Below are 25575 nucleotides of genomic sequence, written 5' to 3'. Positions count from 1 at the left end.
AGCCATTCAGGAACAGCCTCCTAATGATGATGGAGAACAGGTCAATGAAGATACTGATGAGCTCGCTTACAGGACCCATAGACAACTGGTTCTAATAAAAAAAAAAAAGGTGAATGGGGTGGAGGTGGACTATATCAGTCTAAAACCAAAAAGACAACTGAAAGCTGTGAGGAAAGGCAAGACAGACAGCAACAAGATTATTGGCTTGAAATTTTGATTGGCTGAAGGGCAAAGTGTGAATTCCATCATGCGACCTGCTGGTTGACATTTTTTGCTTTTAGTGAAATATCTTGACAAGTATTGGATCGATTGACATGAAATTTGATACAGACATTCTTGGTGCCCAGAGAATGCATTTTATTGACGTTGGTGATTTAGTGCCACCAGCAGGCTTTTGTTTATCCTGTGAAATATTTCAAGACCTTCAATTCTTAGCACAAAATTTGGTGCAGACTTTCATGATTCCCAGGAGAAATCCCTGAACACTTTCTAATCGGCCTAGTATCACTCCCAGGGTGTCAAAATACGGCGTTTGGGCAATGACCCAGTGTCACTGTAATTAGTTTAGAACAACTCCAATGTAAAACCAAAGCAATGAATGTAGTATAAAGAGTGCAAAGGTTAGGGTGGGCAGTTCCAACAAGCACAGGACTTTGACCCAGGAGACCAGTGTTTGTGACTTGTATAAAACTAGAAGTCAAGGCTGTGTTATTTTGTCATGAGTTTTCAGTCACTCATTAGTCAGTCATTAGTCACACAAGTTGTTACTAATATCAACCATCTTCTCTCACCCTAACCGAATAGTTTTGTTGCCTTAACCTAACTCCCAACCCCTTCTTAGTCACGAGTTGACTCATGTTACTAATGTCAACCATGATCTTTTTCCTAACCCTAACCCAGTGGTTTGCTGCATTAACCTTACTGCTAACCCCTTCTTAGTCATGTGAGTCATTATACCTTACTGACGTCAACCACAATAACTTCTCACTCTAACAAAGTAATTTTGTTGCCTAAACCCAACCACCAACCTCTTGTTAGTCACCCCCCCGGGGATCAATACAAAAAATACAAACAACAAGTATTTAAGATTTTGATTCTGATTCTGATTCTGATTCAAACCCTTCTGCATCAAGATACAGTACAAAAAAGCTGTCCCTGGCATCATTATAATAACTCTAGGGGCTTCTGCCTATGCATCAAAATATGACAATAGGTACGAGATCATGTTAACCTGATTATCAAAGGTATCAGGGTATTCTCACCACCACCACCACCACCACCACCACCACCACTGTAGTGGTACCACTACAGCCATCATCCCCAACAACATGGCTTTGAAATAACAGGGTGCTAAGAGGGAACAAACTCTCACTTCTCACCCCAAAAAGCTTTCCATTGTAGAGTAGCAGTTATTACAGTTGTAAACAATCAAACAAAGCACCAAAGCGCTGACTTATGTGGGGGCACTGCACTGTGTGGGCCTTCAGAAACAACACGCCTACTCCTGCTTCCTGAGTGAAGCCTGGACAGTTTGGAAAGTTTGGGGCTATTACAAACATTTCCTTAAATAACACAAAATCTACTGGAAATGAAATTGTGTTGGACTCGTCTTTGCCCACCACACAACCACCACTGCTGCATTCTGTTTTTGTTTGAGGTTATATAAGAAATACAACAATATTGATTATGTAATATTTATTTCTTCTGTAGCTGTTAATGAGGCACATTATTTTCTGTTAATTTTTTGGAGTTAATCCTTTCGTGTATGGGGTATTTGGTGAGTGGGTTTGGAAATTACTGTTTATCATGTGTCTACCAGTGCTGCCTGTCAAAACAAATAGTTCTGGGTAATAACATTTTGTGGAAACAGCAGTGAAATATATTTGACTGTTACTGGTGAAGGAGCCTCAGCTACAGAAAGGAGCTTACCATCAATCAAATAGATTTTAATGAGAAAAATCCTGAGTTCACTTTAACTGTAATGTGTTAACAAATATTCGGCTGTAAATTAATTTTCCATTTTTAGCAAAAATTATCCTGAATTTACCCATAGATGGGTTATGTTACATGTCTAAACTTAATTGCAACTAAAGAGTCATGTACGATGGCAATTTAAAAATGTCCTCTTTGATGTGCTATTGTTTAATCAGCACAGGATTAAATCGTAAAGCTTCATTTTGTACAAGCTGCAGCCTGGCAGCCAGAGAGCAACTTAATTTGTATGTGCAGTCTAGGCTGCTGTCCACATTGCAAATTTGTATTATAGCTATCATAATAAACCACTAGAACTGCTGAGTATCTGGATGAAGTTTAAAGAATAAATAAATTCACATAAAAACGCTCCATCGCTTCTGGTCAGGCAGTGTCACCAGATACATTTAGACGAGAATTTTTACTTCAAAAGGCCTCTTATTATGTGAACTGATTTTAATTCTCCATGATTAATTATATTATCCAGAACACATGTGTTGTAATTTTCTACCAAGAAAATCAGTTCTACTTCAGCACATGGCCTTTTAGGATTTAACAATAATTGAAAATAGCACTTCCCAGAAAATCCTTCAATTTGATATAAAAGTTTCAAACTGCATTGAACCATGTTACAGTTTTTACTGGCCTTTTTGTATTCTATTATTTCTATTTACTGTAATTGGTCTCTTTATGTGTAACATTCACAATATTGCTTTTTCTCATAAAAACATCATCCTCATCATCATCATTGTAATCTTCCAGCAAATTACCAGGGAGTATAGCCTGACTCTCTATCAGTTCCAGATTAGAGAGAGGTGACCATAGAAATAAAATTAACACGAAGAACCACCATATTTGGATGCATAGATTTTGTGACCTGGTCCTTGGAAAATTAGATGGCTGCTATAAAAACTGCTTTCTACTGTAGTCTGAACATGACAAAATACAAAGGGGAGGGATGATGGAACAGCAGATGATTAGAAAGGCCTATAAATCTGCAGGAGAGCTGTTCTAAGTTACTCTGAAAAGGGCAGAAGTGTCCTTAAGGGAAAATTCTGGTATGTATCAACCTTGGTATTCTCATAATTGTTGTCAGTCTGACTACTGGTTATAATAACCTTGTACTTGCCACCTCCAGTGTAGGGATTTGGGAAAACAGTGAAACAAAGAATATCAGAGCAAGCACTGCAAGCCTCCTACTCTCAAAATAAACTTGAATTTTAGGCTGTAGGCTGCTGTTGATTTAAGGCTGGTATGCCTGAAACAATGAGTTAGTTGACCATGTCTGAAGTGTAGCTGTTTATAACTGTTCTGAGCAGCTGGAGGGAAACCCTGCTGTTACAATGAGCAAAATTAAGCAAATAATGATTAGTTAGTTCATTTCAACATTGCCTTGTTGGAGACCTTGTGTCACTTACCCATTATCAATTGGAAGGAATGATCATAGTACCACACTAACTGGCTGGACAAAGCGATCAGCTATCCATATGCTGAGTCCAGCAAAGATAAGTAATGAATAGTATGTTTGCTAGGTGGCATATAGCTGGCTTGGTTAGCAGGCTAGTTGCCCTGTAAGGAGATCCCATGGATGTATAAAAAGAAATGGATACAGGGTTGGAGACGGGGCCCCTTTCATTTCCATTCCAAGCGGCTAATTTCTGCTGGCCAAAGAGTCAACTTACAGTTTAGCTCTTGTGGGGATAAAAAATGATGTGCTGCTCTTTTAGATTTCCTGATAGTGATGGTGAAAACCTGACAGTGAAACAAGTCATTACTCAGGGGTTGAGACATTCTGTGACAGACTCGGAAGTTGTAGTTCCGTGTTTGGCCATTCTGTCAAGTTGGCTTCAAAGACCAGCACTGTTCCTGGGGGCTTTGGAGATCTCCATTTACTGAAGTCAACATGACATCACAAGATCAAAGCTGTCTTTGTTTTGGGTAAAGGTGGTGTGTATTCTGTGGTCTGTGCACTGCAAAATCTTGAGTAAGCTTTGGTTTTTCATTCTTTATTGTTAATTTCAACACCTTGAATTACATTTTGACTGGAGAATATTGAGGCCAATGTAGCATTTATTTTTGAAGCCCTCTCCGGTGATCTAAGGCAAGATATGAGAGAAAACTCACCCTAATCGGCCTTGAATCGTGTCTTAGGTCACTAGTTCCCAACCTGGGGGTCCCGACCAGCAGTTCTCTGTTTGAACCATAGCGGAATTGTTCTATTCCCCAGAGGTGACTTTGTGAATGCAGTGAGCAAAAACAGATGGCCCAGGGGACTAATTGCCTGCTTACTTTTAGTAGCTGGCATTTCAATGTATATTATGTTTTTTAAATAAAGAATGTTTTAGGAGACTGCACTGCATTTCTCAACCTCAGCCTTTTTCACGGACTTGTCAAAGCAGGAAAAGCAAAGGTGAAACTGCTAACATTAATGATGGCTCTGTTCCAGTGAAACAGCTCGCACAGTACCAGGGCCTCCAAAAAGTAGACTGCATCTATCACTAACAATATTAAACACACCTATGCTTTTCCTACTATGACATGTAAAGGGTCTGTACGGTGTTTTGCCAGTCACGTCAGTCACAACAGCCACAATTAAAAGAGTAAGACCAATGTTTAAAAAAAATACCAGAATTGTCTTTTAACTTTCAAGGACTTTTTATAAGTAATGGAAAAGAAGGAGAGACATAACATCAAGGAAGATAAAGAAAAAGAGAAATGTAGGCTATGCTATGCTAGGCTATTTGGCCAAACGTTATCCTGCAGACTCTGAACATGCAGTTGTGCCACTGTAAAGATGTTCCAGCAACACAGAGACTCAAACCATAAAATCTCATTAAAGAAAAAAGAAAAAAAAAAGTGGTGGACAAAAGCCAGAGCCCTTGTGTAACAGTTATTGCTAAAAGCTTCTGAACATGAACCCATCCACAAACTGTACAGTACTATCAGCCAAGATGGCCGAACATGGCGTTTACTTCTATCAAGCTCAGCAAAACCTTTGAGATATGTATACATGGATCAAACGGAGGAGTATCTATAGTATCGTAAACAGAAATGTACAGCTATTATAAAGAGTCTGCTGTGGTTTTAATCCCATATTTTTACTTTTTGCAGCAACTACATACAAGCTGAAGGGGAAATACCAGTGTACTTTAAACATACAAGTACACATGTAAATACACAATCTCTCTCTCACACACTCACATGCACACACTTCCTTAATTTAATATATTGCTGCTGTCTGCTGAAATCATTTTCATGCTTCTAAATTAGTTAAAGGTTAAATGTTAAAGCCAGAAATCCATTGCACGTCACCCAAAACAAAACCGTTTTTCTGAGATGTTTTACATAACATATCAGAAATTTAATGTTTTCACATAACAGCAGCAATATTTTTTTCTAAATGACAGCCAGTAACTGCAGAGATGAGCTGAACCTTGAAAGTAGTCTTTGTTTAGGACATCCCCCTCAGTAACAACCTAATGACACGACCCAGACTGCCAGATATAAACACAAGCGGTCTGCAGTCATATACAAGCTTTAAGACAGCGACTGCTAAAGGCTGGAACTCACAGTAACACTAAATAAAATACACAGACTCATACACAAAACCCCAAAAGGCACTGAAGCATGTGTCCGTGGAGTGTAATCCCTCTTAATCCTCACAAACAGCAAACAATGGGTGATGCGAATGTGTGTGTGTGTGTGTGTGTGTGTGTGTGTGTGTGTGTGGTTTCTGTGTTATTGTGGGAATAAGGAATATGTAGTTATGTTTAATTGTATAGCTTTAGTTCAAAGAAATACAATTCAATTTTACAGAGTAGTTAAATAATAGTAAGAACATATACAGCACATGCAGAAGAAAAGGGAAAGTTATTAAGTTGTTATATTAAAAATCAGAACAGTACAATCAGTACAATATTTTATATAATTTTGGCCATCTATGATGTATCACAATATCTTTCTAACTGAGGAGGCAATATATTGCTAAAATGTTTTTTAAAGTTTGTTTGTTTTGTTGTGTTTTGTTTTTTGGTTAGGTACTGTAAGGTTAGAGATGGTCAGATATGAATGCAATTGCCAGATGCAACAGGCAGTGGTGAGGGCAGTACTGGCAGAACAAAAAAAACATGCACCGCTGTCGCTTTTTCTGCTGTGGTCCGCAGTAACCTCATACAGACATAGCCACCATTATGTCACCCACTGGTTCGTGGACTTGATTTCAGCATTTTGGCTGATGCCATTTGGATTTTGAGGCCAGAAGTGATCATATTTGGGTGAGAGGGTGGATCTGTCACAGACAGTGGTGATGCCTTGCAGACAGCCTGTTATTCAGAGTGGCCAGCCCTTAATTACACGTAACTTTAAGCTTTGATAAAATGTAATTGGGTGAGTTATATAATAGTTAACACCCGTAACAGATGTCATGAACAGGGAAATTAGCTGTAGAGACCAAAATTGTTACTGTTATTATTATCATCATTATTATTTGTACCAGGCTGTAAACCTGTTTATTTCTGCTGTAAAGTTGGCCATTTTAACATGGGGGTCTGTGGGGATTGACTGGCTTTTGGAGTCAGTCCCAAGTGGCCATTTGAGGAACTGCGGGTTCTTGGATTTCAACATTTTTCAACCTCAGAGGATGAATACTTGTATTTGGCATAGAATCATAAAAAACACAGGACGTGATGTTAAGACTGTCCGTTGTGCCAATAGATGGTATGCACTCACTTGAGGTTTGTCTTGATGTTGAGAGTGGCATGGGAGGAGTCTCTCTGACAGGAAAGGATCTAAAATGTTTTTGGGACACATCGTCAATAGTGTACACTTTAAATCAGGGGGTGTTTCAGCCTTTCAACACTAGACACCCTCATCAAAGGCGGCCAGCTACAGGGTGATCAAGCCTGAGCTTGTGTCCCATGCCCAATCATAAGATTTAGTAGTTTTTTAGTGAGTGGGTCATGTTGGTGTTCTTTGAGCCCAGCAAGGGTCCTTCCACTTTCCATATCCACTGGCTGCTTCTTTCGGCTGCTTCAGAGACTGATCTAATTGTCTGCCGCGGAGCCTGTCCATGGATACCAAGGTCTTTCAGCAGCCTGATGGTGGAAGAAGCCACAAAACCTCTGCATCCCACTTCGACCGGATAGACCTTCGCATTCCATCCTTGTTGTTGTGTGTCTGCTGCCAATTCTGTGTAGCGCAGTTTCTTGCACTCATAGGCCTCTTCAGCTGAATTCTCCCATGGGACTGTGAGCTCTGTGATATGAACAGACTTCAGTGAAGGGGACCAGAGTACCAAGTCTGGTCTAAGGGTGGCGGATGCAATCTCAGGTGGAAAGATTAGTTGCTGGCCAATATCCACTAGCGTCTTCCAATCACAGGCCATGGCTAGATGTCCAGCTTCTGGTCTGGTAGGAGGATGGTTGGGCTTTTTCTGTCCCTCTTGGATGAATGTTGGTGCCATGATGGAGTTGGTTGCTCTCAGGGGCAAGGAGTTGGTGGTATTCCTCTTGCTCTCAAGAGCTGCTGCCAGACTCTTGAGGACCTGGTTGTGCCTCCAGGTGTAGCGGCCTTGTGTGAGGCTGGTCTTACAACCGGTCATGATGTGTTTGAGAGTCACTGGAGTTAGGCAGAGGGCACAGGTGGGGTCCTTGCCATACCACAGGTGGAGGTTTTTTGGAGATGGCAGCACATCATAGGTAGCTCTGATGATGAAGCTGATGTTGTTTGCCTCCATTTCCCAGAGCTCCCTCCAGCTGAGCTTTCTCTTCTCCAGGCTTTCCTACCTCATCCATTGTCCCTGCTTCACAAGAGAGACAGCCTTCGTGCTTCTTTCAGCCTCCTCCTGACAGCGCACCTCCTCGACCACCATTTTCCTCCTCTCTGATGTTGAGGCCTTACGCCCAGTGATGTAAATAAACATTATCCTTAGAAACATTTATATTTTGTTTCTTTAACAATAAATATGCCACATATTGTATCAAATAAAATCAGCACAGTTGTTTAGTGTCAATACAAAATGTAAGTAAAGTAAACTTAGCCAGTACTGTGCTAAAAGTTGGTAGTAATATTTATGTGTAACAACAAAGTGTAATGGTTTGAATTATGTAACAATGAATTGGGTGTGCAATGAGCCTAATCTATTTTGTTTCATGAAATTTGGATACAAGACTTTATTTATTTATTTATAAATAATAATATATATATAAATAATAAATAATCTAATTGTATATATTTGGAACATATTTCAAAGCAGATATCTATCATACACTGAGCTTTCAGTCTTATGTGATTTGTACCAAAGTGCATTGAGTCAGGCCCTTTTAAATTAAATTAATAGTCCTTGCATTTTTGATGTTAGCATGCATTTTTGATGTTATTTCAAATCAAATTTACATCAGAAATGCAGGGAAAATAGATTTCATTAACTCTCGTGACAAGTTCAATTCCTCTCCAAATATGGGACACAGCTTATCTAGAGCTTCAGGGTGAGAGGTGCGGCTTAAATTGTCTGTGGTGAGGGGCAGTGTAAGGTGCAGCAAAATACATGCACCTTGAGGATTTTGTCCACAAATATAAACACTACTATCTGATATTAAATATTGCATTTTTCTATCACACAAAACTTTCAATATTAAAACTAACAAAACATGTAACACAACAGTGTCGGCCTCTTGTGTGACATATAACATGTGCGTTGGTTGTACTTTATGAGCATTTACAATGGCATAACATGGCAATAACAATCATTCACCATCTCTTTTATATGGCAGCCGATCTCGTCCTCTGCTTGGAGGGTAAGGAGCTCCCAGACCTCATTGTGTTCTTTGAGTTAGCTGCTAACTGCTAGCAGCTCCTTTTAAATCCTCCGCAGTGGGTCACATGCATACCTGTCAAAAAATTACAACCGTGCTGCCCATGATCCCGTTCTGTTGGCTGTCCCATTTATACAGAGGTCTTTTCAGCACTGTTACTACCTTTGATACTGGCCTAAAGGTGAGCTATCTCTGTTGCAATTGTACCTTTTATTCACAACAGCAAGGTGGCATAACCGTGTGAAATTCCCTCCTTAAAAAGGCAGTGTAAAGGGAGCTTCAGATACCTTTGTATTTGTATTTATTTTTATGTATTTGAATCCTTATTGGTTGATGCAGATAAATCAGCCACTCTTACTGGGCTCTTGGGTTTGCCCATTCATGACATTCATCTTTAACATTTCATCTGTATTTCACTTTCTATATTTCACTGATGGCCAAATGACAAAGTAAAAGTTTTGAGACAGTTTATCTACTTAAATTTGGTGTAGGAATGGCTTTTGCTTTGTAATTTGAATTTATGCTGGAAAAGCTCCAACTGACAGTGCTGACATGCAGCCACTTTGCTACAGTGAAAGCATTTGGAATCATTACTGTATAGAAATGGCACATTGTTTTTGTTAATTGTCTTATATGCTCAAGCAAGTTATTGAGGCTTCCAATTAAAAAAGAGAGTGACTATATAAGAGAATAGTAGCCTCTTTCGCTGTATACTTGGTGCGGAGAGAGTTTGCAAATAAGGGCTGTGTGAGTTTTCATTTTTTCAGTTGCTAAGAGATTTAGTTATTTTCAAGGATAAGCTCTGTCATATAATTTGTGAACATGAACAACACTTTCAAAGGCGGTGACCAAATTAAATTGACATTTGACCTGTAGTTTCTATTGACAACGACTATGTGGCTGCCAGTGATTCACACTGTGAGCTCTTTCTAAAGGCATTGAGTCAGGCTTCAGTGACTGTTCTCATCTTCTCCACTTCATGATCAAAGTGCTGGTGAAACCACTTATTTCCAGCTATGCATTAAAACAATGACTGTTGTAAAAACTCATAATGCATAATGACATTTACTGTACACTGGAATGATATAGCACAGTGTATCAGTTCAAGAGTTGTGACCTTTAAGATCTGGATCTTTTGTAAGGAAATATAAATCATCACTGATTCAGTGTCCCAGTCTTGTTTGACGTCAGTAACTCCATTTCACTGGCAGCTAGCTTGCATCCCTACAACTCAGCTATAAAAAGATATTTTGCATGAAAAATGCAGAAGAGTTTCAACCCTGATGCTCCAGTCACATCATCAGAGCCACCACTACCACTCAACCTTTTTTCCAAGAACATTCACCCCTCATATCTTTCAGTTGTGTTCGCTGTAGTTTAAACGCACAGCTAGAAGCAAAATTATGAAGGAAACAAAGAAACTTTGCTGTCAGAAATGAAAGATAGTTGAAGTGTCACAGAGACCACTGTGCTGAAAAAAAGAGAAATACTCAATGGAGGAGACATCTGCCAAAACTCTCTGAGAGCCACTTCAAGCTGCAAATGTAAGCACAAAGGGTTTTCTGTCTCTCCCAGAACAGTTGTGATTTCACACTTATGACCTTCATAAACACTTCATCACTGTGTATTTTTCATTGAAAACCAGTTTCTGCAACCCATATTATAAGTCTTACAAAGTGGAGATACTTTAGACAGATAGTTTAGATAATTTATTATTATTGCCACACAACCAGTGGCAATCCTAGACTCTGGGGGGAAGCCAATCGAGCCCCCACACCTGGATAAAACTGCATTCTATCAGTTTAGGTTAAAAATACATTGGGCCAATGTTGCTAGATCAAATGTCACAAACATTTATTAAAAATAATAAATAACACTGGGCACATGCGCACATGCACGTCTCAGCATTTTAACCTCCAGCTATAATACAGCAGCTAGAAGGGGCCCCACTTAGGAGTTTTTGGTGCACTGAGGGTTTGTAGTTGTCATTTTTTATGGTGAACCCCAAGAATTTGTTTGTTTGCCTCTCCTGACAGTGTGGCCCTGCACGCAACCAAGTTGGTATTTTGGTACAGCATGGTAGCTCAGTTCCAGTTAAGGTCCCAGGAACAATCCGTGGAATTACAACTTCCAGATCTGTCACTTGATGACCCAGAAAGACTTTTCCCCATAGACTTATAATGGGAAATCAGTGGATACATCTTTTTGAGCATCACAACCACTGTAAAATACTTGTTTCACTATCAGGATTTAATCCATTGTGTCCAATAACATTTCAAAAATCTGTTGCGACACGATTAAATGATTTTATCTCCATTCAAGTTGGCAAAGTGCTAAAAAAATAAGCCGTTTGGCTGTCAGAAATCTCTAGTGTTCCTGCTCTATGGACTGTGGAAGCAGAGTTGAAAAGCCACGTAATTTTAAACACTGAATTCAAACTTTTTGTGCTTCATGCGCCACTGAACAACTTTCACAACTCCAATGCTGTATCCCAGAGTTCCTACAGTTTAAGGCAAGTTAGATTTAGACCTCAAAAAAGAGAGGAAAACTTATTGCCAATATAAAAACAACATAAATAATCAATGACCAGGCACTCAAGATAGTTTGAAAAATGAAGAAGGCCTTTATTTCAATGGACTAGAAAAATCAAAAACACACCAACGTGCATCAGCTTGCGCCTTCCTCAGGGTGTAGTTAGTTTAAGAATTTTTAGTGCCACCTGAAATGAAATTTAAGACCAATTTTACAGTGACTAAAATGTGACTTTTTTGGTGCCCTCAATGTGAGAGGCATTTGCTAAATTATATATGTATTTTTAAAATGTTAACAATTATTTTTGAGGTTTTACAGTGCAGAATCCAAAAAAGCAACCCATAAAATCCTAGCATTTTTTAAAAACTTTTGACATATTGATTGCAAACATTTAATACCAATTAAGGTCTTATTTTTTCATTAATAAATTCAGTACCCTCTAGGACCTTTAAAGGATCTGTGGGAACCCTGGTATCCACTTCTCTTTATACATTAATGGCTCCAGTGCAAAATAAAGAGAAAAGAGAATAAAACACACACAACTGCTCATTTCAGTAACATTTTTTTTATCTTCTTACATCTCTTCTCACCTCCTTCTCATCTGTACTTCCTCCTCCTTTACTTTTCACATCACTTAAGATGCAGGATCTTCCAGTGAGGCAACTCTTCAGCAATTCCTTGTATCTCTTTGTATTTCGATTCAGCCCTCCCTGCTTTTTTAAACAATAAAATATGCAGGGATGTTTCCTCTTTTTCCTTTTTTTTGTCATCTGTGCAGGAGCTTGTCCCTGCTCTGTGTTGTGAGGCTGTGGCGCCTGCAGTTGAAGTGCTTCAGCTTGATGCTGCTGGTAGTTATGAATAAAAGACGCCTTGTTCTGTTGTAGTCTGGTCCTGCATCTGCCTGCAGCTCCTGCTTAAGTGATCTCTGAGGACCCCTGGTTGGTATTTGGGGAAGAAAGAGAAAGAAAGAGAAGGAAGCAGCATGTGTGACATGGCAGTTGTGAGAATGTCTTTACATTCACAACGCTTAAATGCAAGGAAGCTATATGTTTGTGAATTTATAAATTTTGTACATGTGTGTGCCACGGTCTGACCTGCTGCCTGTGTGTGTGTGTGTGTGTGTGTGTGTGTGTGTGTGTGTGTGTGTGTGTGTGTGTCTGGTGCAATCGAAGGTTTTGCTCCAGAGCGATGCTCCATGGAGCACGATGAGAGGAGAAGTACTCAGGGACAACACAAGCCATTCCAAATAGCACTCAGTCTGAATAATGCAGCAGTATGGAGGAGGGAGGGAGGATGAAGGAGGAGGAGGGATAGAGAGCAAGAAGAGGAAGAAGACAGGGTGTAAGAGAGATTGTGTAGGGTGTGGGGAGCAGAGGAGTTGCAGAATGATGCGAGCACAGTGGAAGGTGGAGGAGAAAAGAGCGGAAATAAGGTGCAGGATGGAGAGAGAGGAAGAAATGGAGGAAAAATGGGAACAACAGCTGATCCACAATGATACAGAAGAGGTGGAGAAAGAGAATGGTGGAAGGGGGCAGGAGAAGAAAAAAAAGGACAGAAAACAGAGTGGAGATGGATGTAGATGCAAGGAGATAAAGAAAGCAATCTGCGTGAAGAGAAGAAAAGACAGAAAGAGAAAGGAAAGGAGGAGATGAGGGAGGGATGAACAGTAGAGAGGAGAGGAAAGACAAAGGAGGCCAGGACAGAGAGTTACTCAGTGAGATAGAAAAGATTTTTAAATGAGGATCATGTCCCACTTGGCTGTAGTTTCAAAACATTTTTAAAAAGAGCTGAAAGCTTTTTCCAAAGGTCTAATAATACCTCTCATATACAGCTCTGCTTTACTTTTGGTGGAGCTGAAACTATTGGCAAGCAAATATCACTCTGTGCACTTTGCAAGAAACTACACTTATTAATGCTGCATATTCCAGTGAAACTGTGTAGGTATATTACACAACAATTAAGAAGAACAAAGTGGAGGCTGCTTTGAGTAATTCTATAAGAAGATAAAGAAACAATAAATAAAGAACACTTTCATAAATGTTGTTATATGCATCAATATAAGTAATAAAAAACTGCTGCTTTCAGTGTTTGAACTGAAGATGATGAATTGTTTACCATTGTTTCAATTAATGTTACTGATGTTAAAGTCCAACTGAAACACACTAAGTCATCACATTTTGTAGTCAAAGTAACGTCAACGGGTGGCTGCGGCTCAGAGGTGGAGCGGGTCATCCACTAACCGGAAGCCAGCGGTTTGATCCCTGGCTCTTCCAGTCCACATGTCGAAGTATCCTTGCTCCCACTGGCTGATCCATCGGTGTGTGAGAGCGTGTGAATGGTTACAAAGTAACAGGTGGCACCATCTATGGTAGCCCGGCTACCAATGTGTGAATGTGCCTGTGAATAGGTGAATGTGATGCAGTGTAAAAAGCGCTTTGGGTGGTTGGAAGACTAGAAAGGTGCTATAAAAGTGCAGTCCGCTTACCATTCAACCTGTTTTTTTTTTTTTTTTATGTATTGTGATTTTAATTATAAAAAGGAATAAAGGAGAAAGAAGGTCGTCAGGTAAATATCAGACTTAACCCAACCCTTTTTCATCTCAGTTGCCTGGTGTTACAGTGTAGATTAAGAGATACAGTAAACAAACTAATGCTGTAGCTTACATGTCAGGGCAGACAGTGTGTTGTTAGAGGTATTAAAGAACACAGACCACACCAAACCAAACCAAACCAAACCCAAGTGACATTGCTGGTGGGTTAACATGCTGTTTCATGTACTGATCAGCTAATTAGCAGTGGTGATCCTAGACTCTGGAGGGCCCCAGCCAGAAAAGCCCATCGGTGCCCTATTTCATTGCACTAATGGTAAAACCTAATGTTGTATGTATGACAGTTCCAAGTAGCTGGCTGACTGTCATAGTTAGCAGTATCTAGCTTTCATACAGCAGTTAAAGGGAGCTGCACTTAGGGGTGTTTGTTGGTCATGCACTGTATAGTACCTTTATGGGTGGTTTTTAGGGGAGGTTATAGTTGTCATTGCAGAATGTGCCAATATGAGTGGCCATCGATGGACCCTTTTCCCAGATTTTTTCGTGGGGTCCCAAATAATTACCTGGCTTGCCTCTCCTGATGGTGTGCCCCTGCTAATTAGCTTTCTTGTCTAGTAGGCATTTGTCTGAACATATCACACATCAGCTTCATTAGATGATAATATGTAACTTTTGTTTTACAGCTTGTTGCACTGCCCCATTACTGTGGCCACTCTGTCATTTTTAGCAGATTTTAGCAGACTAGTGCAGTGCCTGTTCAAAACATGCCTGTTTGTAATGGGCCGATCTCCACTACCTCCTGACCACATGCGTTTTTGCTTAAACATGATTTAAAACATGTCTGTACAAACAGTCTAATGTGTGGCCTAGTAAAAAGTCTGAACATATGCCTGCCTTGAAACTCTGCTCAAGCAGAGCTCATATGCAAGCACATGCTCAGGCATGCTCATGGCACGCTACTCATAGGCAGAAGTGTTTTGTAATATAATGTTTGGGAAATACTGAGCGTACACCTGGATAAATGAGACTTGGGTTACACTGCACAAGTTCATGTGGTTTTGCTGTTTTGAAATGCAGACCCCTATGACTTCAATTCATGAAGAATGTTTGCTGTTTTCTCAGAGTCTCAGTTCACTGTGGAGGAAGAGAGTAAGTAACACACATTCAGTAATTGATATACAAATGGTCATTTTGTGAGTGAAGTATCCCATTCATAGTGTCCCCCTCTCAATACACTACACAGAGAATACATTGTGCGCAACTAATAAGTTTTTCCTCCTCTTCCTTGGGACCTCAGCTATAAAACTACCAAGTCTGAAGTCAATCAGATGAACAGTTGTCATGAAAATCGAAGGAGAGATACAGTATACATACAGACAGACTCCTTCCATTCTCAGCATGAATTGTAGCAACCATCTGATCTCAAGTTATATTCTAAGCTACAAAGAGCTTGATACCTCAAGGTAAAGTTGACCTTCAAAATGAAGATAAAGTAAAAGGATCCTAAATCTGCACACTGAATCTCATTTTTCACAAGTTTAACATCCACCACAACTCCAGTATGTGTTACAGGTTCTTGAGCAAGACTAGACATACACACTGTACTGACCGTCTCATCATAAAATTTTATCAGCTAAATGTCAGAAATGTCACGACATGAATGCCAGACACACAGGTTACATAACATGGAAAACTGCACTGAGAAAAACTAAAATAATTACAGAAAATCATCATATAAAACAAGGAGAGACTCTAAGGCAAAAGCCTTAACTGCTGGTATCTCATACAGAACACTTCCGACAGCACAGCACAGATAATGCCATCTTCCAGGTCGCACTACTTAAATATTCACCATACTGTTGCTGAACAGACTGTAGCTTCAACAGACTAGTTAAATTTAAAATATTTAGCTGCCAGAAAAAAATAAAACAAAACAAAGGTTGTATTGTGTGAGTCATCCAGTGAGGAGTACATGAATGGCAGGATTTTAGGATTGATAATAGGCTTCTGAGAGAAGTAAATATAAACAGCAGCAATAATAACAGCTAATTGGGCTGACCTCCTGAAAGGCTGATTTAATAAAAAACATTAAACAGCAGCAGCAATACAACAAAAGGATTAAAATATTAAAAACATCAACCTGAAGTTCATATCTAGAAAATTCACTGGTTCATTTGTACATTTAAAAAGACCAATAAAAGAAGAAAAAAACACAATTTATCACAGTGATATTCAGTACAGCCTAGCTGTGGGAAAGTGCACTTATCTCGCTTCACGCCTAGCTGCAGCTGCAATGTGCCAGTAATCAGAGAGAGCAACACCTTCTCTGACATCATTGTTGTGAGAAAATTTTAGACAGTGATTTTACACTCTTGGGCTGATGGTTGGTTAAAAGGGCTGAAATCTAATTTGGAGGATTCACAAATGGAATATGTGCTACATCAGAGGCGTAACTGGAGAGGAGTGCAGCTCCACCACCATGAAACAAGGAGAAGACAAGACAGAGAGAACCTGAGAGAGACACGAGTTGAGAGGAGAGATAACGATATTTATAGCAGCTATACTTCCTGTGCGTGTGTGTGTGTGTGTGTGTGTGTGTGTGTGTGCACATAAAGCCCTTAAAATGTGTTGCATGACAGTATGCACTTATGCCTAATTTACAAGAGTTTGAAGTGAATGTCATTTTCAAAACACATCACAACACTATCTTTGTAATGTTGGTGGAGGGGAGGGTTGGCATATCCAAACCATACTGCCACTCTCATTTCATAAAGTATGCTCTGAATATACACCAGGAGCTGGCTGTATGAGTCACAAAGTTCCATGGTTACAGAGTTTTACTGTAGGAGCAGATTTCTGGTAAGAAATCAAAGTGACAACACAAACAGATGGAGCTGTGGCACAACAAAGATGTGTAAATGATTGTTCATAACAGCTATGCTGTCAGCTAGCTGCAATTACTTGCAGTCAGAGGTTGGCCAAAAGTCATTGTTTTATAACTCCCACATCTTCGCCATGAAGTCTCAGGTCAAGTTCAAGGCCTAAACTTTGTGTATTTAGTTCTAAACAACAAAGTATGTGCCAAAATGTACCAAATGTAACGCCAAATTTTTAAGTGCATTAAAAATTTGTATCTATGATTCAGAGGTTGTCTGCACATGGTTCTCAACATGGAGGTGGCTGAGTTGGTGGCTAACAACTCACATTGCTAACAACATGAACAGTCAAGTAACAATGTGAACAGTGTTGCCAGAGCTATCATTGTTAGCTGGAGGGGAGCCAGAAGGTGGGAACTGTGCTTGGACAGTGTTATATGAGCACAGTGCAGAGCGGCTGCAAGTCCCAGGATGTCAAAATACGCTACTTTGGCAGCGTCCTTGGTGTCACTCTTTAGCATCTGTATGAGACAGACCAGGCTTTAAATCAACCCCAATGTAAACCCATCTGTGTCATTATTTGACATTCAGAACAACAGACGTAGTATAAAGAATATGAAAGTCCGCAAAGGTGGGGAGGGAGGAGAGGGAGATAAGTTCAACAAGCACAGGACCTTTTGCTTGGTATGAAGTTGCTCTTGAGTCCGACTCAGGATGGCACCTCAAGGTTCCATCTTAGGGCCCATTTTATTTACACTGTACATGGTTCCATTAGGTGCTATTTTCCACCAGCACAAAGTCTCTTTTCACTGTTATGCGATGACACACAAATTTATCTTGCGTTAAACCCAGGGGATTCCAACTCTATTACATCACAAACTGTCTTCAGTTAAACGATAACAAAACAGAGGTTATTGTTTGTGGTTCCCCCAGCAACACAAACAGCATAGTCAGCCACTTAGGACCACTCACATTTTACGTTCATACCCATGGCAGAAATCTTGGTGTCATTTTTGACTCTTCTTTCAAATTTGACAAACAAATCAACACTCTGGTGAAAGGCTGTTATTTTAAACTACGAAACATCGCAAAACTTAAGTCCATCATCTCACACAATGAACTCAAGACTGTAACCACTGCATTCATCTCCTCAAGGCTGGGCTATTGTAACTCTTTGTGCCTAGGTGTCTGCCAGTAATCTTTGTGTGGCTGGTGCTCCAAAGCTCTGGAATAGCCTTCCCCTCTTGATCAAATGCCCTCCCTCCACTGACACTTTTAAGACAAATCTTAAAACGTAAATATTTTCAATGGCTTTTGGTTGTCTGTAATGATTTTAATATTTTAGTATTTTATTTTATCCTTACACGTTTGTTATTGTTCTTACCAATTTTATTCTGTTTTATATTTGTGTACATTTTGAATTGCCATATATTTGTGAGTCATTCTTTTATTTTGCACAGCACTTCGGTCAGCTTTTGTTTTTAAATGTGCTATATAAATAAACTTGATTTGATTTATTTGGTTCCTGCAACTACCAGGCAGGAGCTAACCTGAAAATATATAATATGGTAGCTTGTAGTGTATCTTCTAAGAAATTTAAGTTATGAAGAGAGCCCAAATTAATTTGAATACATGGTAGGTCTCATCCATAAGATTAAGACAAAAGTGTTTCACGCACAGTGACACTGCACCAAGCCTTTGCTTAATATATATTTGCAGTGCACTGATATCTGGCAGCCTTGACAATGAGCATTATTAAATGACCATAACTGCAGGTCTATCTAATCCAGGACACACTACTGGCCAGGTTGGCAGTTTCTAAGCTGCTGGTTATCTGTGCCACATAGAGGACAAAAGATAATTGGAATTCCTAAATGAAAAGTGTCTTTTGTGAAGCCTTTTTCCCCCAGACATTGTGTGCTGCTTATTACAGATGACCCCACCTCAGTCTTTGTTGTACATCCTCAGACATCATGTGAAGATAATAACTTCAGTTGTATAGCACTACTCAGAAAATGCTTTTGTACATAAGAGTTTAAAGCAACATCAGTGTAAATACTGTAAAATGAAAATGCAATTAATGGAATAAAAGGACGACAGAGAGAGAAAACAGACTAGACAGAAGTGGACAAAACAAACCACAATATAATAGACAGACAGACAGACAGACAGATACATACTGTACTGTAGACCAAATCTACAATCCAACAGTACTATATGTGGGTGAAATGTAAGCTAAACATTTGTGTATTTACATAATGGAGGTGATGGCAGTTACCTTGAAGTCTTTGTTTTATTAATGACGCCATTCAGAAAGAGTCAGATAGTGTAAGTGTAAACAGCACCATGCCCACGACATAGAACCACATCAGAGGTTACGAACTGTAATTATCCATTTAGCTCTTTCTTTTTTATATTTTGACTTCTGTCTCCTTTCTCTTGAAAGACTTAGAAATTCAGGCCTTATCCACACTTACATGGTTATATTCTTAAACGTAGTCCTCTCTATGTGTTTTGGCCTTTTTTCCACAAACAAACTGCGTTTTATGAGAACAGATCTTTCGCAAAACTCCTTCCAGGGCGAAGATTTTTAGAAACTTAGTTTTCAGCGTCAATGTGTAGAAAACTAAAGACTTCAGAATGCCTGCCGTTATCTCCTTCATGAAGTGCCACAAATGAGAAGACATTTTGTGTGATAGCAGTCATGACCAAAACAGTGTTCCCTCTCACCTTGTGAACAGGATTTTTTTTACATGTTTACACATAAATGTACAGTTACTCTTCCACCAAACTAAGGAACAGGGGCATTAAAATGTGCTAAGGCCACTGCTCCAGGTAGCTTTTCTGTAATAGCTATTTTCAGGCTTCTGATTGGCTGGATCCTCTTCATCTTCTTCTTTGCTTGGCTTTAGGGTTACAGTTATATCACCACCTGGTTTGGCTACTCTTGACAGTAACTCTGTTGTGTTTTGCGTTTTCATTTGAACAGGGATATATTTCTTTATCTGTGCTTATGAGGAAAAGAAATGTTTTGAGAACGAAGGAGGGAAAACCGTGTTCACAAAAATATCTGGGTCCATGTGGATTAGGTTTCAGTTGATACAACAGGCCCTTTTTTAAACTGGTTTTAAAGGACAGGAGCTTCTCTGCTGCCATCGATCACCCTACATTTGTTGATTTGCAAACAAATATTTCATCAGAGGTTCCACAAGGCTTGATTCTTGGACCACTGCTTTTTAATATTTACATGCTCCCACTTATGAGGAAATATAACCATATCAAATCTTCTATATATCCATTAATTAGGGCCAGAAGCTGAAATATTTTAATGTCACTATAAAATTCTTAACACTACAAGTGTTACTGGAGTTTTTATGATGTACTTTAAAATGGCTGCCGTTTACAAAAGTTGTTATAAAATAGTTACTGTTCTTGCACCAAGCTTTCCAATGTAGTTGTGTTTTTCATTCATCGTCACCTCTGCAACACCCATGTTACTACAAACCACTGCCAGGCAGGCTAATGCTAACAGTTTATGTCAAAACAGACCAACACACTGTTTAATCCATTCCTGGCCCCAATTGCCCTGGCACACAGCACTACCTATTTGTTGAAGCCTTTTAGACATTTCATAGTTAATTGCATAAACAAGGACATGCATTTACAGACAACAAATAACAATTCGACACTAATTCAAAGAGAGTAATTAAAATGTCTTTAGTCTGCTTTCTTTCACTTTTATTTGTTTTAACAACTTAAATATTTCATACACAGGTGGAATACATGTTCAGTTTCTTTGACTCGCTGTAACAATACACTTTAGTCTTTGCAAAAAACTATTTAAAACATTTCACATTTTTAGCAGGTTGTGGCCCGCTTTCAAAAGCATCTAAGCACTAAGACTGCCCGTGTGACTTTATTGACAGCAGGTGTATTTTGTTGTAACAAGAAAGGGTTTTGCCATCTTCTCTTAATGTATTGATGTGCTGATGTGTTGTTGTCTGTAAGTAGTGCAGAAGTGCTTTTGGGATGCCAGGCTTTGTTACAGCGGAGATCTTTTTCACTCAGTTAACAAAAATACTTCCTTATCTATCTGCAATCCTGACAAGCATAAATGTCATTTGAACACACATCCATTCATTTCCAGTGCAAATGAGTAAATGGAAAACAGAATAAATTAAGAACACAACAGCAACTGAATGTGTGTATTCATCACTCCTTGAAAAAAAAAATCATCAACACTCATATTATCATGAGGAACAAGAATAAATGCTATGTCTAAAATGTACTGTATACTCTCAAATATCATACAACTGTGATTTTTAGTGCAATTTCACTTGTTATACACCACAGCCTGTTGCACAGGGAAGGAGGGTCTGACACAAAAATGTTAACCTGCAAGGGACAGTTTGCATTAGCTTTTTAATCTGGCAAATTCAATTTAATGTCTCGGTAAATCTACCCAGTATCAACACAGCTGTCGTTTTTTCCTGACTCAGTGCCGTAATATATCAGTTACAATCCTGTCTATGTTATTTTCTAACTTGCTAAATCATACTGTACCAAGTACCACTGTACATGCCCTTTTCTAAAAGCTAATGCAAATCGCTACCAATTTTTGGCCTTGCTAGCAGCAGAGTGTAGTTCTGAAAATACAGTTGCTGGTTGGCTGGTTGTTAAGCTAGTTCAAATCTGCATGGATTGACTGGGTGTAAAGAGCTAGCAGGGCTTTTAGATTCCCAAAGTGTCCAGCTATTTTGTGCAAGAAGGCATTCAGCTATAAGGGGTTGCGGTTACAGTGGGGCTACACGCATAGACTTGCAGCAGGCTAAGTTGTAGCTAACGTGCGCCTCCTCAAAACTGAACTGAAACCAACCCAGTCCCCCAAAAATGTTGGCTTTTTACATTCCTGCAAACCACAGATATGTTGCATTTGCATGTTATTGTGTTGCACATATATTGACATTTTTCATTTCAACAAGGCTGTGGTAAACATGTGGTTACATTTAGGCACAAAAACCACTGGAATAATGGTTAGGAAAAGATCATGTTTTGGCTTCAAATGAGCATTCTGGGGGGCACAATCCCAATAGAAAAATCAGTGATATCTCAACAAAAAACATCTACTTTTTGTGCTTCTATCCCAGCAGAAGAAGCAGTGTTGTCTGTCTAAAAACAATTGCCTTTGGTGCCACTATCCCAGCAGGTAAACAATGATTTCTCAACGATAACCTCCACTTTTTATGCCACCATCCCTGCGGTAAAAGCAGCTATGTCTGTAAAACAAAAAAAAACAGCTGCTTTTTTTCTGGCAGGAAAATGGTGGTGTCTTGGTAACAAACAATCACTTTTCATGTCACTATCCCACAGGAAAAAGCAGCAACGTCTTAGCAAAAACAACTTTGTGCCATTGTCTGGGCAGGAAAAGTGACGATGTCTCGGTAAAGAAACAACTGCTTTTCATTCTCTGCAGGAAAAGCAGTGATGTCTCAGCAAAAGACAGCTGTTATTGTGCTAATATCCCTGCAGGAAAACCAGCAGTGTCTCTGTAAAAAAAACAACTACATTTCAGGCAGGAAAAGCAACTATGTCTCGGAAAAAGCATTTGCTTTTTGTGCCTAAAAGCCGCTGGAAAAACAGTGACAGCTTACTAAATTACAACCAGTTGGTCTCGAACAGTGGTCTGCAGCTCGATAGGTGTCTCGCCTAGGTGTCACGTCATCCACCAGCTGCTATACTACATCACTTTTGAAATGTTGATATGATATGTATGAAATGTGCAAATGTAACATACTCATGGTTTGCAAAAATATACAATGTCAACATTTTCTTCTGGCGACTGGGCTGCTGAAACTACAGGCTGAAGCTTTGGTCCGACTCAGCATGAAGAGCTAGCAGGGCTTTAAGATTCACAGGCTAACATTATCCTTCTGCAGTGCATCTTACTATGGTGTCTTCCAGTCCACCACTCACAGTTGCTGTTTCCTACATTCCTATGGTCATCCATGTATTGCAATTTTGTGAGTTCTCACAGTTCTGTACAGTATTGCACGATTCAACTCATCTCCTGGAGGTTTCCCAGAAGAATTTTCAGCATCAAGTTAACCATTAAACTGTTGCCTGCAACCAGTGCTGAGGACTAATATTTTACATCCAATGGTTATTCATTATCTTTAGTAATACAGAAAATTAATATGCATTTCTTCAAGCAGGTATTCATGGTTCTATAACAGATTAAATTCTCAAGTAACCACCCCACCAAGCATTTACTGAAACGCAGTCAACCATAACAAAATCTTTTTAAAGACTGGCTCCTGGGTACTGAGTATTCTATCTTTTTAATTTTTTTAACTTTTTTACAGAGTATGAAAAGCAGCATCCCACTGTCTTGACTCTCTATTAGGGTTTCTATGTTCTATGCACACTCAAGGTTTAACTTAACGTGTGGCCAGTTAAAAACAGTAGTAACATTCAGAGACACCGTGTCTCCAAGGCTAAATTTTGCTTTTGGATTTTTGAAACCCCTGTTATTGAGGCCAGTATCTCTTTTAGACATGCATGTGTAGAGCAACAAAGTGTTGGTCATCTACAAACAGAAAATAAATGACCTGTTGTCATAACTCTATATAACTAGTGATACAGATTGTGCAAAAATGCAGTGGTGTTCATGGTTTTGTCAAATGAGAAGTCTATCTTTTAATATTTCCTTGAAACTTCACATTTAAATGGACAGAAGAGAAATAACTCTAAGTCTCCAGCTACATGTCAGGCCTGTGCAAAGATACATTAGATGGGTGCTTCAGTGTGTAAAACCTCCTCCACATTTTTGCTAAAGGAACCTTTCATATCATAGAAGGCTTACTCACCTCTGATCTATCTCAACACATTTATCATGATCTGAAATGCATGAAATATATGAGGAGCCTTTACATCGTCAACAACCTTACACAGACTGACAAAATTCACATAACTTGTAATATACAGTATGCTACATTGTCCCCCCCAAGATGGTTTTTCACAGTGACTTTTTTTTTTTTTTTTTTGCTTTAAGTTTTCTCTTGGATACAAATACAGTATTTTTGTAGGAAGGATAAAATAATAAAAATATTCATTTGTACATCCGTAATAGATTCTTTATACAATAGAGGAAGAAAAAGTCACTTTCACAGGCAGGAACTCCCTCTCACACAAAGACTAAAGTGCTGGAGCCAAGAATGCACCGCCTGCATCCAGCTGGCATAATATTGGAGTTTAGATATATGTATATATATTTCCTCATGCCCACAGAGCTGGTGGCTGACAGGCCCAATGGCAGTCAACTGGCCAGGAAATATAAGCATGCAGACTTCTTCATTGCTGCACTTTGTAGGTATGTGAATGGAACGAAAGAAAGAAAGTAAAGCCACGCGTAAGAAACAGCCTGGCAGGGCTGTGGGATCGAACCCATGCAGAGTGGAATAATGAGGGGAACAGCAGCTTCTGTGGCCTGAGGAGAGAAACAAGAAGAGATGGCAGAGTCAGTCTTTGAGCACCTCAGCACCTCCATAGTTACACATGGAGGAATGGGGATGAGGAAAACAACAGACAACAGAATTATCTGCAGCTCTTGGATTTAAGTTTTAAGGATAGGTCAGGATTTTGTCATGTCTTTCTTAATACAATACTTGTATCCCATATTTATAGTGTAAATGATTGCCACAAATCGTTGTTTCATGACTAATAAGTGAATTTTGTTTTGTCATTATCTTGAAAAATCCAGTATCTTATTTTGAAGGGCCTGCCAGATGTGACAAAAAAGATCTTAGCAGCATAGGCTTACAGGTTTAAGACATGCCTTTGCCCCAATCAGTCATTTATGTTTTATTTTGATGAAAATGAAGACATTTCTAACATGAACTAATGCAGAAAAGGCAAAATTGGTGCAATGAAAGTCACAAGAATTCAGGAAAATATGTCATTTATGCTTTAGATTATATAAACGTACAGCTGACCCCTTGCTTCATGTGTTCTCCCCCAAGGGTTGACACACAATGTGTGCCTTTGCTTGGTGATGTCAAAAGGTACAGAGTGCTAACGACGGAGCTCACATTGATTGGGCTGAGGAGAGTCTTGTATAAGCGTCAGTCACAGTTGGCAAGATGTTATATGAAATGTCCTTGTCTTGTAAGGAGTTTAAGTGTTGCTAATGTATGGAAAAATGAGTATTGCATTAAAATACCCTTGAACAATGTATGAGAATACCTTTTAAAACTCTTGACCTATAATGATATTAAAATAATAGACCAGCCATATGTCTACAGTACTGTTCAAAAGCATAATGTTTGTTACCATGGCAATGACATATTTTGCTAGAGAGTAGTATGTACAGTTTCATAAAAATGTGTTTTATGATGTTCCTGTTTTGATATTCTGTGTTTTTCTTTCTTTGTATTTTCACCTTTACTGAAAGAAGACAGAATAGCATGGAAATGCAGAGAGAGTGTTGGGTATAACATGCAACAAAGGTCCCAAGGCTGGTATTGAACCGAGGATACTGTGGGGAAATGTGGCGTGCGTTATAACCACTTAGCTACCAGAGCTGGGTATAACGCGTTACAAAGTACTCTAACGCGTTACTTTGTAACGCGTTAGAGTACTTTGATTACTTTTTGCAGTAACGACTAACCTAATGTGTTAGTTTGCTGTTTGAGTAATCAAATACTTAAGTACATTTTCAAACAAGACATCAGTTACTTCCGTTACTTTTAGAACGCTGGTCCTTCAGCTCTGAAACAGCAACGGCTGTCGTTTGGTTCTAATAACGGAGATAACCTTAAACCTATCAGTCTGAAAGAAG

At 39.2% G+C, this 25575-nt stretch overlaps 2 protein-coding genes across 5 annotated transcripts in view; one reads left to right on the top strand and one right to left on the bottom strand.

Annotated features, from left to right (window-relative positions):
• Positions 1-25575, top strand: part of LOC126408262 (histone H4) — a 583921-nt gene that overhangs the window by 276101 nt on the left and 282245 nt on the right. The gene's annotated exons all lie outside the window — the stretch shown is intronic.
• hsf4 (heat shock transcription factor 4) overlaps positions 20446-25575 on the bottom strand; it is a 38020-nt gene continuing 32890 nt past the window's right edge. For all 4 annotated transcript variants that reach the window (XM_050073675.1, XM_050073678.1, XM_050073676.1 and 1 more), the window contains one exon: positions 20446-24225. The gene's annotated coding sequence lies outside the window, so the exon portion shown is untranslated. The remainder of the gene's footprint in view (positions 24226-25575) is intronic.

Source organism: Epinephelus moara, chromosome 20 (genome assembly GCF_006386435.1).
Source record: "Epinephelus moara isolate mb chromosome 20, YSFRI_EMoa_1.0, whole genome shotgun sequence".
NCBI lineage: Eukaryota > Metazoa > Chordata > Actinopteri > Perciformes > Serranidae > Epinephelus > Epinephelus moara.
Note: the sequence above shows the minus strand (reverse complement) of the source record. Positions and strands in the feature narration are given on the sequence as shown.